Source organism: Saccopteryx bilineata, chromosome 4, assembly GCF_036850765.1.
Source record: "Saccopteryx bilineata isolate mSacBil1 chromosome 4, mSacBil1_pri_phased_curated, whole genome shotgun sequence".
Classification (NCBI taxonomy): Eukaryota; Metazoa; Chordata; class Mammalia; order Chiroptera; family Emballonuridae; genus Saccopteryx; species Saccopteryx bilineata.
In genome coordinates, this window is record NC_089493.1 from 44,860,119 (window position 1) to 44,878,831 (window position 18,713).

General features: G+C 39.7%; 1 protein-coding gene and 1 non-coding gene across 6 annotated transcripts in view; one reads left to right on the top strand and one right to left on the bottom strand.

Moving 5' to 3' along the window:
* Window positions 1-18,713, bottom strand: part of FBXO34 (F-box protein 34) — a 105,442-nt gene that overhangs the window by 62,637 nt on the left and 24,092 nt on the right. The window lies entirely within an intron of this gene.
* On the top strand, window positions 1,382-1,512 carry LOC136336674 (small nucleolar RNA SNORA51). The gene has a single exon (XR_010731507.1). It is a non-coding gene; the product is annotated as a small nucleolar RNA SNORA51 (small nucleolar RNA).

The following is an 18,713-nucleotide window of genomic DNA, read 5'->3' on the forward strand; positions in this document are numbered from 1 at the left end:
CACTCACATTCAGTGCTCACAAAGCTACTGACTTATCCGAGTTTCCTAGAATCAAAGGTTTCTAGCTCACTAGCCTTATTCACCTCTGTTCCCCATCTCCTTCTCTGCACAAACTGGCTTTTCCTTCAACACTCCGCCATTTTGGCTGCTTTTCCCGGGCTCCACCACATGGCTTCTCTCTTCTCTTCTCTCTGCTCTCTCCTCTCTAATGCTAATCTCAAGAACCGAGAGGGCAAGCTCCCCATTCTGCCCCCATTTATAGTGCAGAAATCAAAACCTTTAATCCAATATACAAAATAGGGAAGTCTCTGATACAAAGTCCACCCCACATCAAAAAGGATGGGAAAGGCTCAGTCCTAAAACCAAGCCCCAGGCTACAAGGACCCTGCCTGCCCACAGCCTGCCCCCAACACACATTAATATCACCTGGGCAACGAGCTTCTATGTGGGCAAGACCATCTTTAACAAAGTGAGCATAATATATTTTATCTGCCCAACAGATGATCATAAATTTATTTCTATCATCACAATTGTGCTTCTATTGAGCTTGCTCAGTATTAGTGGAAAGTAACATGATCATAGTCCATCATTCTAGAAACCTAAGAGATAGAGTCAACTCTTCTCTTCAACCCATACAGCTCCCCCCAAAAGTGTCCAGAAAGTTCTTTCACATCAGCTGAGATCAACATGGGCCATTGTGTATATAGACACTGTGGAGAACATGCTACTCAAGCGTATCTAACCTCCATTACTCCATTAGCAGAATACAAAGACTATACAGACTCTTTCTCAGAATATTTTGTAAATATAAATATATATTTATTTAATATATAAAGTAATACGTCCTAATGACAAGTCTATTAACTACCATAACTTCCAAATAGTGACAAACATATTATTTTCAAAACACCTGCAACAACTGCTGTGTGATAAAAAATATTTTTAATTTCAAATAATGACAGTCACAGGGACTACTGGTTTGCTATAGTTTGAAGAAAATGATACAATTCAGTTAGAGATTAGTGAAAACAAGTATCTAATATTTTCTTATTCAAGTTCATGGACCCCTAAAGCTTTTAAAGCATTATCATTTTGAAGGATTTAAAGAGGCATTTAGAGATCACTTGGTTTAACCTCTTCATTTTAAAGATAAGGAACTAAGGAGGAACTGAGGATACTGCCTGCTGAAATATCCTGATTCCAAATCACCAGGTTCAGTATACAGTAAGCCACTGTTTTCTTCTGAAAACCTGAGCCTCACATCTGACAATACTTTACACTTCACACTTCCACCTCAGTTTCATCATCTGTAAAATGAAGAGAATAACCCAATTATGGAAAAACCTTAATGTGAAAATTAAATTAAAAAATCCACAGTAAGGGCCTCCCAGTGCTTACCGCAGGCTGTGTTCTTACACTGACTGTACAGAAAGAGGAGGCAGAGTCAACCCACCCATCTACACCTCAGCCCTGGCCCTTTGCCTGGTCTGTATTGTGAATGGGGGGACATGGGGTTTGGGGGAAAAAAATCCACAGTAAGGTACTACAATAGTACCTTTAAAGGTAAGACTGTTACCAATGAATTCGTGAGAAATTAAAGACAAGTTATTCTGGTTCCTTAGTATACTTTAAGTATCATCAAATTCTGGTTTATTTAATACATTAAATATTTTATGCTATCAAGTGGTCCCAAAGTACAAAGTGACCCTTGAAATAAACCATGTCAAGTGGAAATGATACATTTAGAACAAAAAGTATTGGCTTTGTAGTCCATCTATTACAAGCTATGTACTTCTAATTCTAGGCAAAATGCTTATTTTCTCTCATCCTCCATTTTCAATGAGTAAAATGCCATAAAAGTCATTGTCAGTCCCCTTCTCTTAAAGAGGTTGATGAGGAATACATGATTCAAAGATAATCTCACAAAGCAATAACAAAGCTTTTCTGAGTTCTGCATTATGAGTTTTTACTTTCTCTTCCTACATCACTTGATAAAATAATTTAAACGAGGAAAAAATTGCATAAAAATATCCTTCCTTCATGGTCAGTACAGAATCTCTCAGCAATCTAAAACAGAGCCATTCAAACAACCGAAAAGGTTTTCTACAGAAACTCCTTGTTTAAAAAGAAATCACACAGTAAAGATAGTATTACTATTGTGCATTGAAAAAGGAAAGGGATTAAAACCAAAAGCCATTCCCAAATTTCTAACCAGACAGAAGTAAACAAATATTTTGAGAACACAAGTCATACAAAATAATTTAAGCACATAAGTATCTGAACATGCAAGTGGAAAAAAAAATACCAATAGAGGTAAAGCCACTCAACTTCTTTCCACAAACTTGGTTTTGCATGCATGAAAAAAACTCAAACAGGTAGACTGTACAAACATGTCAAAGTACAGTGACAAATGTGCAAACATATTAGTTGGCTAAGAACAATATATATAAAATACAGTAGGTAGTCCAGGGAACACAAAAGGCTCATAGTACAAAGCAGAGCTGTTAAACACTAGCTGTGGAAAAAAAGAACCATTATCTGCCAGGCCCTCCTGTCGCACCCTTTATTTGTAGTCATAACTGCAAGCTGTTTTAAAGACAATGGCAATGTTATTAAGGGCACCTTCATGCTGTGCCAAAGCATATACACACAGCAATTCAGAACAATCAGTCTTACTTTCATGAGAGCAAAGGTTGCAGCCAAATGAAATGGGTGGATACCATATTAAACAATCTTGGAATTAGCTAATAGGATATAGGAAAAAATGATCCTAATGTAGATGCTAAATTCTCTTCCCCCTTAACACAATAAAAACTTGTACTATTTGAAAAGCACCAGTTGAGAAAGGTTCCATTTATTAAAACCTAACATGGTCTGTTTTAAAGCATAAAGATGCTTATTACTTCCTTGTATAACCTGTAAACTTAAAATATATGCACTGGCTACTAGATTTGACATCATATAACTTTCAAAAGGATGCTGTGTAGAAACAACTATGGTGGAAACCTTAAAACACAGGCAAAGCAACTCTATAGAAAAAACAATGTTCACAAACATTTAATAAAAGTGGAAAGTAAACGAAGGCAACAAGTAGCACCATAAAGACTAATGCTTGGTTTGTTGTGGGTACTGTACCTATCTTATTCCTCAGGAAACAAATTATTCTCCCATATGGTTTTCCTGACTCCATGTTTTCCATTCAAAATGAAGTCCAAAACATTAAGCAATTGTTTTCAAAGTATGGTGATAACATAATTCAAGTTCATGGCTTCCTCTGAAGCCTAGTTTAAACTCTATTTGTCTTTTAAATGATTGGGAAAAAAGACTACAAGTGATATATGTGTACACACATTTAAATAGGCCTTTCAACTGAAACAAAGTTTATATGATAAAACACTAAGCTACTCTATTACTAGACTACAAAGGTTTAAAATGTGGCATTTTATCTGTTCCTGTGGCATGTCAATATTTTATCCAATGTATTCAGTCTAAATTAATTACATTCATCAATATTTTTTGACTGGCTTCAGGGCAAAAATCAGAGAGGAGATGAAAAAGCGCTTTAACAATGATAAAATATGACTATAATCATATCAGTGTAGCCTTATACATATAATGCTAGTAGTAAATGGAGAAAAATTGGAGATAAAATTCAGGTGTTAGGAGAAATCTCACTATTGAATTGATTCAGTGAAAATATTTATAAAACAATTTCAACAGCTTCCTTTTAAGGTTCTTATTTTTTAAATATTTTTTTCAGATGTAATTCTAATGCATTAATTAGAACTTATAGTCTAGGTTATTTAACTGCAAGTGTGAGAGAAATCTGTTGCTCAGATTAAGCTGAAAGGAGTGTCTTCTCAGACTGGCTACTGTAGTGGAACCCCAGAGTGCTCAAGCTCTTCCTGGGCGGCTCTGCAGGAAGTTCAGCACCCACTGCCCCAGCGTGCTCTAAGGACAGAAACCATTTATCATCATTTCCACCAAAAATCACACAATACATAAAAACCAGCTTTAATATTTTGAAAAAACAACCAGTTCACACAGAGCTCCAAACCTAGAAAGATAATTACAATAAAAATGGGGTGGCCACCTAAATTATTTGCTATTTATAGTGACTTTAGGCAAAATCATTTATCATTATTTAAGACTGCAGCCATACTTTTAAACTTATTGGACAGATTAGGTGACGAGGAAAGAAGTTTAGTGCTTGTCCAAATCACTTCAAAAAGCAAAGGAGAGGTTCACCTCACGTCAAAATGGCAATTCCAAAAGCTGCCCAAAGCATATTCTTGTATATTAGCTTATATTTTCCTCTTCTCTAAAAAATAGATTATATATAGCCCTTTTCTTTTGGGAGGCAGGGAGCACAGAGAAGAAAATGATGATACATAATACAGAAAAACATGTAGAATGTTGCAAACCTTTTCTGAATTCTATATTGAGAGGGAGGCAATTATTTTTAAAACAAATTAACAAAATAAGAAAATATAAATAAGAAAATTCAGTGTACTTTATGTATTTGGAACCTACTTACAGGTCAAAAGAAAAAAGAGCTGATTAAAGAGAACAGAGCAGACCAATAAATGATTCATTTCAATCAAACCCACACCTCATTCTCTTGATATTTGTGGAAGCTGCAGTTTGGAGTATTGTTTCATTGCTTTTGTTTTGCAATTAACTGACTACTATGGATCAGAGAAAACAAAATTACTCAAATTCACAATAAAATTAAGTGGTGGATAAATATGGGGAGACAAATAGAGAATTCATTCAAAGATTCTATTCCCCCCCAAAAAAGACAATATTATGTCTAATTAGTATCCAAATTTATATATTCCAAAGGATATTTTCAAGGATGAGAATGACAGTGACAGTGTTAATGAGACAAAAGTTATGTTTCAAATACTGGAGATAATCCGCTATTCTCAACATTAAAAGTATAGTACTCAATGGTCGCAGATTTCTTTTTTTTTAAAGTTGGTGGGGGACAGACAGAGAGGAAGGGAGAGAGATGAGAAGCATCAACTCATAGTTGCAGCACCTTAGTTGTTCATTGATTGCTTTCTCATATGTGCCTTGACTGGCACTGTCCAGCCGAGCCAGTGACCCCTTGCTCAAGCCAGTGACCTTGGACTCAAACCAATGACCTTGGGCTTCAAGCCAGCTACCTCTGGGCTCAAGCCAGCAACCATGGAGTCACATCTATGATCCCACACTCAAGCCAGCGACCCCATGCTCAAGCTGGTGAGCCCATACTCACGCTGGCAATCTCGGGGTTTTGAACCTGAGTCCTCAACTTCCCGAACCAACACTCTACTCACTGCGCCACTGCCTGGTCAGGCTTTAAAGTTTTTGTTTGTTTGTTTGTTTGTCTTAAAAGTTTTTAATGACAGAATGAGAGCTTACCATAGTAAAAGCTAAAATCACAAGCATAAACATAGAAATGAGACACATATTAACTCATATTAAGCAATTTCATTACTTTAGCAGCAAACATGTCATTGTAACTAAAAAATAAATATTATTTTTTCCTTGTGCATCCTTACAAGGTAGCAGATAGCTTGATTTATTTTCTGATGTAACAAGTAAATTTGTTTAATACATACAAAAATTTTTAATAAACATCCAGCCTGACCAGGCGGTGGCACAGTGGATAGAGCATCAGATTGGGATGTGGAAGACCCAGGTTCGAGACCCTGAGGTTGCCAGCTTGAGCGCGGGCTCATCTGGTTTGAGCAAAGCTCACCAGCTTGAGGCCAAGGTCGCTGGCTCGAGCAAGGGGTTACTCGGTCTGCTGTAGCCCCACGGTCAAGGCACATATGAGAAAGCAATCAATGAATAACTAAGGTGTCACAACAAAAAACTGATGATTGATGCTTCTCATCTCTCTGCAGGTTTAAGACAGCATCAGCAATGGATTTTTTTTTTTTTTTTTTTTTACAGAGACAGAGAGTCAGAGAGAGGGATAGATAGGGACAGACAGGAACGGAGAGAGATGAGAAGCATCAATCATCAGTTCATATTTACTGAACCTTTACCTATGTGCCAGGCACTGCTTACTCTCTAAACACTTACATTTAATCCTAGTAACTCTTTAAGTAGTGCTAGCATGACTTAAACTAAAGCATTCTGACTCCGGAGTCTACAATCTGTAACATTTCCTCACCTACCCTTTCCTGGAAATTGCCTATCAATAACAACAGACATAGTTGTGTATATCCCATCCTGTACAGAAACCAGATACATCATACCATCATACACTTATACACAAGTTTATTTGGTTAAAAAAAATACTCACCTTGGGTTTAGAGACCGTGTTTTACAATGCTTAACTTTTAATCTCTGGAATCACACTAAGCAAGGCAGGTTGATGACTTAGCAGCTCTGAGAATTGAGACTTCCTGAAAGGTATTTCCTGTCTCACGCTTAACTGGGGGGAGGGGAGCATTTGCTCATATATTATTAAAATTATCACTATTTCATTTGTATGTCCGTTTCTGTGTGTGTGTGTGTGTGTGTGCGTGCACATGTGAGTATACACATATCCTGAACCCACATAGTGGAATGTGCTTAGACCTTACTAGTATTTGTGTAAGAAAGGAGACCAAGTTTAGGTTTCTAGTTTTAACATCTGTATGGATGATAGTCCTGAAAAGATGGTTGAGAGAAAAATTCTGAGCCACTTTTGCACAAGTTGAACTGGAAGAAATATGAGAGATCAGTCAAGATGAATTAAAGGCAGTTGGGTCTGAGGACCTGATTCTCAAAGAACTGAACCAAGGAGGTAAATTTGGAAGTTTGGGCTCACAGCATGGTAACTCAAACCATGATAACAGACTAAATGCATAAGGAGAAAGCACAGATAGAATAAAGGTCTTAAAACATTGGTTTTCAAAGTTCAGCAAGCATCACAATTAACTGGAGGGCTTGTTAAAGCACCGATGGCCGTACCCCATCCCCAGAGTTTCTGATTCGGCAGGTCTGGGTAGGTCTAAGGACTTTCTCATCTCTAACAAGCTCCAAGGTAATGCTGAGGTTGCTGGTCTGGGGAACCACACTTGGAGAACCCATAGCCTATAACAAAGCCCTGCAGTACTCAAGTTAAAGCAGAGCAGGGGTCGGGAACCTTTTTGGCTGAGAGAGCCATGAATGCCAAATATTTTAAAATGTAATTCCATGAGAGCCATACAACAACCTGTGTGTGTTACGCATTATCCAATAAAAATCTGGTGTTGTCCCAGAGGACAGCTGTGATTGGCTCCAGCCACCTGCAACCATGAACATGAGCAGTAGGAAATGAATGGATTGTAATACATGAGAATGTTTTATATTTTTAACATTATTTTTTAAAACTATTTTTTTCATTTTTTAAATTTTATTTTATTTATTCATTTTTAGAGAGGAGAGAGAAAGAGAGAGGAGAGACAGAGAGAGAGAAGGGAGGAGGAGCTGGAAGTATTAACTCCCATTTATGCCTTGACCAGGCAAGCCCAGGGTTTCGAACCGGCGACCTCAGCATTTCCAGGTCGACGCTTTATCCACTTCACCACCACAGGTCAGGCCGTTATTATTATTTTTATTAAAGATATGTCTGCAAGCCAGATGCAGCCATCAAAAGAGCCACATCTGGCTCACGAGCCAAAGGTTTTCGACCCCTGAAGTAGAGGATAAAGAACTTAAAAAAGAGCCTGACCAGGCAGTGGCGAGTGGATAGAGCCTCGGACTGGGATGCGGAGGACTCAGGTTCGAGACCCCAAGGTCACCAGCTTGAGCGCAGGTTCATCTGGTTTGAGCAAAGCTCACCAGCTTGGACCCAAGGTTGCTTGCTGGAGCAAGGGGTTACTTGTCTGCTGTAGCCCCACAATCAAAAAAAAACTTAAAAAAGAGACTAAGGCCCTGGCTGGTTGGCTTAGTGGTAGAGCGTCGGCCTGGCGTGCAGGAGTCCTGGGTTCGATTCCTGGCCAGGGCATACAGGAGAAGCGTCCATCTGCTTCTCCACCCCTCCCCCTCTCCTTCCTCTCTGTCTCCCTCTTCCCCTCCTGCAGCAAGGCTCCATTGGAGCAAAGTTGGCCCGGGCGCTGAGGATGGCTCCGTGGCCTCTGCCTCAGGCACTAGAATCGCTCTGATTGTGGCAGAGCAACACCCCAAGATGGGCAGAGCATCGCCCCCTGGTGGGCATGCCGGGTGGATCCCGGTCGGGCGCATGCGGGAGTGAGTCTGACTGCCTCCCCGTTTCCAACTTCAGAAAAATACAAAAAAAAAAAAAAAAGAGAGAGAGAGAGAGAGAGAGAGAGAGAGAGAGAGACTAGGAGGAGCCCAGACTAAAGTAGGAGAAATACGACTTCAATTAAATTATTTTACAAAGGTCACCAGCAACCTCCTAAATGATAATCCAGTGGAAACTTATGACTACTTAAAAACTCACTAAACAAGTATATATTGAGCACCTACCATTTGCCAGGCACATCTGTCTCCTGGAACCTGACTATCTTCTCCCTTGGCTTCTGAAATACTCCCTTGCTGCTGGGCTGCTTTTCTGAACACTTACATCTCTGTTCTCTCCTTCCACCCAATCAAAACATGTGAAGTTTCCCCATGATTCTGAATCTTCATTATGCCAACTTTCCCAGGGCCTTTTTTTTTTTTTTACAGAGACAGATAAAGAGAAGGAAAGATAGGGATGGAGGGAGATGAGAAGTATCAATCACCATTTTTTTTCTCATTGCGAGACCTTAGTTGTTCATTGATTGCTTTCTCATATGTGCCTTGACCATGGGTCTTTAGCAGACCAAGTAACCCCTTGCTCAAGCCAGCGATCTTGGGTCCACGCTGGTGAGCTTTTTGCTCAAACCAGATGAGCCTGCACTCAAACTGGTGACCTCGAGGTCTCGAACCTGGGTCTTTCCGCATCCCAGTCCGATGCTCTTCCACTGCGCCACCGCCTGGTTAGGCTCCCAGGGCATCTTTACCGTATCCTAAAACTCTGAGTACCATCTAGCTGCCAGTAATTCTCCCACACCTTACCTCTAGTACCCACTTTGCTGCTGCGCTTCAGATTCTACTTCCAACTGCCAATGCCAAGCAGACATTAACATACTAAACCCCTTTCCAAAATTTCTCTCCAAAAAGCACAACCATTCATCCAGAGATCCAAATTAAAAACCTGTGACTCTTCCTAAAGCAACTGTTCTCAACCTTAGCTGCACATTGGAACCTACCAAAGAACTTGAAAAAAAAAGAATAACACCTCCTTCATAGGTCTAATAATAGGTCTAATAATATAACAATGATCCTATTTTATTTTACCTTTAAAACAATGTAAAGTGATGAGCAAAAAATGCTATGAGCACTAAATAAAAGGGAGCTATCTGTATAACCACTTCGAATTTCAGCTCTTCTGGCCTGACCTGTGGTGGTGCAGTGGATAAAGCGTCAACCTGGAAATGCTGAGGTCGCCGGTTCGAAACCCTGGGCTTGCCTGGTCAAGGCACATATGGGAGTTTGTTTCCAGCTCCTCCCCCCTTCTCCCTCTCTGTCTCTCTCTCTCCCTCTCTCTCTCCTCTCTAAAATTGAATAAATAAAATAAAATAAATAAAAAGAATTTCAGCTCTTCTGAGGTCTTTTCTGAAGTTTCTGATTAATCAACACTTCTTTAAAAGTTATTTAATGGTGAAAAAAAACAGAAGAAATGAAAACAAAAAATGTAAGTCTCTCTAAAGTAAACTTACAAAACTTAAGTTCAAATTCCTATTCCAACTTTTTCCAAATTTCCTTTGGTTTAAATACTTGCAGTTGACTTATAACAGGGTAAATAAAAGTTGTTAAATACATACATCACTGGAATCATGAACTTCTAGTTGAAATCTAGCCCATAAATAAGAGAAAACAAACCAGTGAGTGAAGTCTACTGTTTACAGAGCCATTTGTGGGGACACGGATGAACCATAAATGGGGGGGGGGAGGGGAGAATGGACAGAGAGAGGCACCAGTACATTCAAACAAGCTAATAGGAGAAACCCATTATACAACATTACTTAAAAGTGTTTGCAAATGAGACATTCAACTCTGTGGTGATATCAAAGGACCCTTGCACCTCTCCTCTTTGGTGCTATTTTGTATTATGAGTATTTTCAAAAGAGAGTGACGAAGATTTAAAACAGCCGCTATCTTCCAAAGTATAATGCTCTGTTTGTGCCCCTTGCCCAGTGATGTGAGCAAATCTGCCTGCTTTTTCCTGAAAAGATCTGCAGAGATTGGCAAATGGTGAGTCAGTGAGTTCATTTAAGGCTGTAGAATTCTGCTGTATACACTCAAAATGGCTAGTTTCTTATAGCTTCAGCAAAACAGGTAGCTTGCAAATACCCTGGAATATGTCAGAAAACCCAAGAATAATAGCTACCAAAAATTGAGACTGGAATAAAGGGTAAGAATTGGTTTTATTTAGTTATTGTGTTTACCTTTACCTAAACAATGAATGGTATATTTGTTACAAAAAAACCCAACAAATTATATATTTTTTAAAAATGTAGAGTATGTAAACATACTAGAAACCATCCTTTTCTTTTTTTAAGTGAGAGTGGGGGAGATAGAGAGACAGACTCCTGCATGCGCCCTGACCAGGATCCACCTGGTAATCCTGTTTGGGGCCAATGCTCTGCCCATCTGGGGCCATGCTCACAACCAAGCTAATTTTAGTGCCTGAGGCAGAGGCTCAATGAGCCATCCTCAGCACCCAAGGCCAATGTGCTCAAATCAATCGAGACATGGCTGTGGAAAAGGAAAGGGGGAGCAGATGGTTGCCTCTCCTGTGTACCCTGACTAGGAATCGAACCTGGGACTTCCACATGCTGGGTCATTGCTCTACTGTTGAGCCAACCAACCAGGGCCAGAAACCATACTTTTAAAAATTAACTAAATAAATAAAACTGCCTGCCTGGTAAATGGAGAGGGGCTTACAGGTGTTAGCTGAGATGGACTCAATGAAAGTAGGCCTTATATATGTTTACAGTGATGTGGATGGTGGGGAATAAAGGAGGTTTGCTCCCCTCCTTTTTAAAGAACTCTGTATGTATGTATGAAGCAACCATATTTCCAAATGGAGGGAAACATACCATATTCCCCCATATATAAGACACACCTTTTTTCAAAAAATTTGGGGTTTAAAAACTGGGTGCGTCTTATACAGTGGTTGTAGTTTTTTACTTACATTTGATAGTCATGAGGAGTTATATAAATTTTATGATGAATAAAACTTGAGTTCAATAACTTTAAGTAATACCTTATTTTTTTCAAATTTTAGGCCCCAAAATTAAGGTGCATCTTATACATGGGTCTGTCTTATACATGGGGAAATATGGTAGGTATTACTTAGAGCTATGAAAGCCTAATAATTTGGATAAATGATGAGGAAAGAAGAAATTCAAAGGTATTTTCTAGGTTTATTTTTCTAGATTTGAGGAAGTCTTTAATTTTTAAATTTTATAAATGAGCATATAATCTGAAGTTTACCTATTTCCAATATGATATTTGAGTCCTTTTTATAATCCATCCCCAAGAGGTCACACAGTTTGAGCCTCAGAAGTCATTTCACCAACAAAGATTGTTCAACTTCAGAGAGCTGTGCCAAAGGACTAATATAATGTTTTTCAAACTTTAAAACCTAATACAAAAGAAGTTTATTTAATACCATCACAGTATTAGACGCTGGTATATTCAACATTCCAAGTTCATGAGGGTATATGAGGTACATTTCTTTTTTTTTTAAATTTATTTTTTATTTATTTATTCATTTTAGAGAGGAGAGGGAGAGACAGAGAGAGAGAGAGAGAGAGAGAGAGAGAGAGAGAGAGGAAAGACAGAGAGAGAGAAGGGGGAGGAGCTGGAAGCATCAACTCCCATATGTGCCTTGACCAGGCAAGCCCAGGGTTTTGAACCGGCGACCTCAGCATTTCCAGGTCGACGCTTTATCCACTGCGCCACCACAGGTCAGGCCTGAGGTACATTTCAAGTGTTTCCCAGCACACTGCCAAGTCTGGTGACATAACCAGGAACCTTTCTCAAGCAAGAGTCCACCTGTATTCCCAGCAGGAAGGGAACCATGAGAACTGCAACAGCAACAAAGTAAAAACTTGCTAGTTTAATTCACTTATAAACATATTTACTGCTATAAATACATCTCCAAACAAACTGTTAAAATTTAAGGAGCTGAGAATTGTTTCGTTTTTGTTGTTCTCCTTTGTCACATCCAAAGAATAATTTCCACTGTGTCAGAACAATCCAGGCCACTGTGGGTACCTTCTACTCCAGGCAATGAATGCACAATGTCCTTGACTACTTCTTATACATACTCTACTCTGCTCCAATATGCTCAACATACTATTTGTTTCCAGAGTTTATGCCAGAACAGGAACATGAAACTACCCTGCTTAAATTAAGGAACAGCCGGAGCAGATACTGATGGTAAGATTTTGATACAGAATCTCTTCATAAGCTCTGACAACTCTTAGCCTCGTGGCTACTTCCATTATTCACCAGAAAAAGAAAATGGATCTAGTTCAAATCACAGGCAAGTCCCTTACACTTAGACATATTTGCTAAGAGCAATTAGACTGAATTTAGAAAAGACCTTACCAAAGAAGAAAAACAATTTCTTAGCCTTTAATCAATTCTACCCTAACCCCAAAAAAAAACACCATAAAATGTGCTTCCCATATCTAATAAGTAACTATTTAGTACTTTTTAATTATAAAGCCTATTCTAATATTCAGACCCACTGCTACCTAGGAGAAAAGTAAGTACTAAAGGGTGTTTCCCTGAGATTACTCCTTTATCCTTACATAATAAGTCCTCATTTAAAGTCCTCAATAGGTTCACAACGGCTATTGAAACCAATTTTACCATAGGTTGATTAATATAAACAAGAGTTAAGTTCCTATGGCATCTCATCATAAAATGATGCTAAACAAAATGACATATTCAATGACCTGCTGATTTTCCCCAAAACACGTATTATGGAACAACTTGGTGTGTGCAAGGGCGTTTTCATTTCTATCCTACTAACTGACCTAACACCATACAAACGTCCTTTACCACCAAGCAGACTAACAGATGGCCATAATCCAGGTCCAAACTTCTGATTCTAGCTGATAAATTATCACTTAGAAAACTAAAGAGTTACTCCTTTACATTGTTCTTATTAGACTTTCTTGCATGCAACTTTGAAACCAGCTTGCCCTTCCTTGTTGCTAAAGCTACATATATATATATATATATATATATATATTTTTTTTTTTTTTTTTTTTTTTTTTTAAGCTGGAAACGGGGAGAGACAGTCAGACAGACTCCCGCATGCGCCCGACCGGGATCCACCCGGCACACCCACCAGGGGCGACGCTCTGCCCACCAGGAGGCGATGCTCTGCCCCTCCGGGGCATCACTTTGCCGTGACCAGAGCCACTCTAGCGCCTGGGGCAGAGGCCAAGGAGCCATCCCCAGCGCCCGGGCCATCTTTGCTCCAATGGAGCCTTGGCTGCGGGAGGGGAAGAGAGAGACAGAGAGGAAGGAGGGGGTGGGGGTGAAGCAAATGGGCGCTTCTCCTATGTGCCCTGGCCGGGAATCGAACCCGGGTCCCCCGCACGCCAGGCCGATGCTCTACCGCTGAGCCAACCGGCCAGGGCCTACATCTATATATTTTAACCAGTACGTTTGCTTGGTCCCTAGCTCCCCATGACTCCTCCGCTGCTCTGTCTTTCTAGTAATCAATCATTGCTCTTCCTGTACTCTTAGAACTGATCTAATGCCTGCATGCTGAACTGTACTGTCTGCCAGACAAGGACGAGGTGGGGAACAAGAAACAGTGGACTATGCGTACATGTGACATGACTCACCTCTTGTAACTAGCTGTTTCATAACCTGTCCTGCTCAAGTGGCTCAGATTGTACACCATGGCTCACTCTGACAAACCTGTTCTTAACACAACCTAACCCTTTAGAATGTGTATGGCTTTCCTGGCCACCTGCCGTATACCTAAAACTTCCTACTGAAGACAGAACAGTAACATTAATAGTTTTCAAGGGCTTCCTTCACTAATGTGGGAAAGGAAAAAAAACACCAAGATAAAGAATCTAAACTAAACCCCCCCAGAGTTTAAAAAGGGTCAAGTTTGGGGGAACAAGGAAAGGGCAGGAACCACACTAAATAAGAGCTTTACTCATTAACTCAGCTAAATTTTACAAATAAACAAGGAAGGAATGAATGTCTCACAGTGTTCTGCCATAATGGAGTATATACCAACGTCAAAATTTTTTTTCAGGAATTATTTCCTCCTGCCAGTCCTTTCCTAAACATCCATTTATAAAGACACTTTCAACATTTCTGAAGTCCAAGAACTAGGGCTGTCAGTGTATGTTCTGTATAGGGACAAAACTTCCCTAAAATCCTGAGCACATATGATTCTGATTGTACATCAAGTTTCTGGACGTGAAAATAGCATTTCTTCATTCCCAGGTTTCTGGCTGTGCTTCAAGACTACTTTTCTTATCAAGTTATCTTTACTGAGTCCTTTTTGGGGGTGGAGGAGGAGGAGGACCTTTTAAAGACTTTTATGAAAACATTTGCACATATACATTTCTGCACTTCAAGTAATGAAATCAAGTATTCTTTGAGGTTCTAAAGACAAAAACAATCTAAAACTACCTAGTCCTACCAAAATTTCTGCTGTGGGCAATCACCACCATATCTAAATCACCTAATTGTTATTACTGGCAGAGAGAAAAGAAAGAATTAACACCTTCAGAGAGTTTACTATATGACAGGCATTTAATGCACATATTTTAAACTAAATCCCCATAATAACTGATAGGTAGGTACTATTATTATCTAAATATTACAGATGAGGAAAAGGGTACTGAGAGGTTAAATAACTTGTTAAATAACTTAGGCGTAACTAAGGGGCAAAACCAGATTCGAACCCAAGCAGTCTGGCCCAAATGTCTGGGCTGCTCTTGCTATATACTATACCCTAAAACTTTCCACTCTGAAATACAGGAAAGATGTCTATTTGAACATTTCTAGACCCTAGATCTTTAACCCACTTCACAATCCCAGTTATCCTTGAGACTTTACATTATTTAGGGGGAAAAAAAACCTGGCAGGTCCTTCTTTAATGAAATTAAACTGTATGGAGCAAAGTAATGGAGCTATTATAGGCACCACTCATCAAGAATAATGGGGGCCACTAACTGCTTACCCTAATGCAAAGCTCACCAGTTCAGAGACCCTGTGCAGGTACGATAGTTTTATATTACTTTATATTTATATTTTTCCATTTGATTGGTTAAATCAGAAACAAACATCTGTAACATGAAAGAGACAAAGAATCTGACAAAGGAAGAAAATTCATAAAACAGAATTTGTTAAAATCCTTCTAAGTGAGATCCTCAGAGTTAAGATACTGCATCTATAAAGCAAGAGAGTAAGCTGTGAAAGGCAAAAAAGAATGAAGAAAGACTCTGTGGGGGGAAAAAGGTAGTATAAGGTTTGACGTTGTGGAGACAAAATCAAGAAAGTAGACCAAAACAAAGACAAAATATTATCAAAGGAGACACGGCATCAGTCAGGAGGTCAGCATTTGAGTAGCAAGAATTCAAGACAAAAAAAAAATTTTTTTTGAACCAAGGAAGTTTATTTCTTTACCATAACTAAAAGATTAATAAGTTAATAGAAGACTATAGAAGTCTTCCAATTCATAGAACCCATTCTGTGCTCAAATGAATAGAGGCCCACACCAAGACATATCATTGGGAAATTTCAGACAACAAAGATAAAAAAGAATCTAAAAGCTTTCAGAGAAAAGGCAGCTTATCTACAAAGAAAGAAGAATCAAAATGGCTTAAGACATCTCACCAATAAGGATACAGCCAACAATGGAGCAGTACCTTTGAAGTTCTCACTTCACGAGAAAACTATCGTCAATCTGGAATACTATTCCCAGTTTAGGAACAGAATAAAAACATTTTCTGACATGGAATTACTTATAATTTACCTCTCACACATCTTAGTATATAGCCCTGGCAAAACAAGGCCAAAAAAATAAAACCCACAAAAAAAACAGGAGAGGGGAATATATGGAAATTGGAAATAGCATAATGAAGGCAAGTGCCAGAGGTGTCAGCTGAGCCATAGTCCTAAATAAAGCACAGATCGATAGAGGGTACCACAAGAAGGGCAAGTATAAAAAAAAAAAGACGCTAGAAATTTGATACTATCTTCAAGAAAATGGAAAAATTAAGTTTTTTTTATAGATTTTATTATTTATTGATTTTAGAGAGAGGGACGTAGTAGGAGGGAGAGAGGCAGGGGGAAAGGAGCAGGAAGCATCAATTTGCAGTTGCTTCTTGTATGTGCCTTGACAAGACAAGCCTGGAGTTTTGAACCGGCAAACTCAGCATTCCAGGTCAACACTTTATCCACTGCACCACCACAGGTCAGGCAAAGGAAGTTTTAAAATCAAATAATAACACCCTACCCCCAAAACAGAATACAACCAATAAGGGGAGGTAATAGCATCCTGTTTTAACTTTGGAGAACTATATACCTTTTCCCCATCCTCAATACATGTGATTCAAATGGGGCTGACCCCATACCCATCCCCAAGAATGAGCACCTTACCAGGCTCTAACTATTGTAATCTGTTTCTCTCCACCTTGTCAGAGTGACTTATTCAGAAATAAACAATCTAGAATCAGTACTGGTGGGGGTGGGGTGGAGGTGGGGGTAAAGGAGAGGATTTGGAAAATAAAGCTAAAGGAGGAAAGCAGACATAGTAAATAAATAAGACCAATTCTTTAAAGCAGGGGTCGGGAACCTATGGTTTGCGAGCCAGATGTGGCTCTTTTGATGGCTGCATCTGGCTCGCGGACAAATCTTTAATAATAAAAAAAATAACGTTAAAAAAAAAAAACATTCTCATGTATTACAATCCATTCATTTCCTACTGCTCATGTTCATGGTTGTGGGTGGCTGGAGCCAATCACAGCTATCCTCCAGGGCAACACCAAATTTTTTTTTTTTCTGAAGTTGGAAATGGGAAGGCAGTCAGTCAGACTTCCGCATGCACCCGACCGGGATCCACCTGGCATGCCCACCAGGGGGCGATACTCTGCCCATCTGGGGCGTTGCTCTGTTGCAACCAGAGCCATTCTAGCGCCTGAGGCAGAGGCTATAGAGCTATCCTCAGCGCCCGGGCCAACTTTGCTCCAATGGAGCCTTGGCTGCAGGAGGGGAAGAGAGAGAGACAGAGAGGAAAGAGAGGGGGAGGGGTGGAGAAGCAGATGGGCGCTTCTCCTGTGTGCCCTGGCCAGGAATCGAACCCGGGACTCCTGCACACCAGGCCGACGCTCTATCACTAAGCCATCCGGCCAGGGCCGACACCACCAAATTTTTATTGGATAATGCCTCACATACACGGGTCGTTGTATGGCTCTCACAGAATTACATTTTAAAATATGTGGCGTCCATAGCTCTCTCAGCCAAAAAGGTTCCCAACCCCTGCTTTAAAGCAAGGTTTGAGCACCACCTGTATCCAATCCTACGCTTTCCTCCTTAACACAAGTCCTGGGGTGAAAAATTTCCTTTTCATTTAAATTATGAGCTGGTTTTCTAACACTCATAAGGATCCCTAACTAAAATACTCCTCTTTCAAAACAGAAAGTCAAAAGATATCTCTATTGTTAGTGAAATAAGAAGAAATGCATAGGGCTCACCAAGGTGACCAAAGAGCTAAAAATAATGATGTATCAGAAAGAAGGTGGTCAATGGGGAACTGATAGTGGGAAATAATTCTTCATGGGTCTCTGTGTCTTACAAGCAAGGAACTGTCTGCTCTAATCTAGACTATATTTTCAAAGATGTTCACAGAGCAAACAGCCTTGGAAGATAGAAAATGTCTTCCTCCAGAGCAGAGAGCAGGCATACTTCCTTTCTCTCCATCTGGAGCTGGAGCAAAGGATAACATTATAAAATATTTGAGATCCCTAAACCCCAAGTTTTCTCCAGTAACAAAACCTACTCAGTGGTTGGCAAATTCATTAGTCAACAGAGCCAAATATCAACAGTAAACGATTAAAATTTCTTTTGAGAGCCAAAATTTTTAAACTTAAACTATATAGGTAGGTACATTCCTTATCGAGGTAGCACCCGCACATGGTATTTTGTGGAAGAGCCACACTCAAGGGGCCAAAAAGCCGCATGTGGCTCGCAAACCACGGTTTGCCAGTCACTGTACTAGGTGAACAGGTGTTACCTGGCCCTCTCTGCAGTGTCCTGTGGGAAATGAGGCTCAGAACACTGGCACAAATGAATGCTGCTACTCTGTCTACTGCTAATGCTCTGAGTAATATGGTACTGCATCTCTGCCTCTGCGCTTCCACCAACAGAAGAGGCTGTGTCTTCTACCAGCATTCATGACAGGCTAACTTGTTAGCTTCAAGTAGAGAGTAAAATCTCAGATCCTTTAGAGTTCTTGGCAGGTAGTAAATGGGAGTTAAATTTTTATTTTCATTGCAGAAAGTCAATCTATAACGCTTAAAACAGAAAAATCAAGAAATGGAAGTATAAGCATATTAATATGGGGGATTATCATTAGAAGAATCAAACATAGAAACAACTGAGCTGGTTCTCCGGAGAGAAGAAAGTGAGGTGAGGAGGTAAGG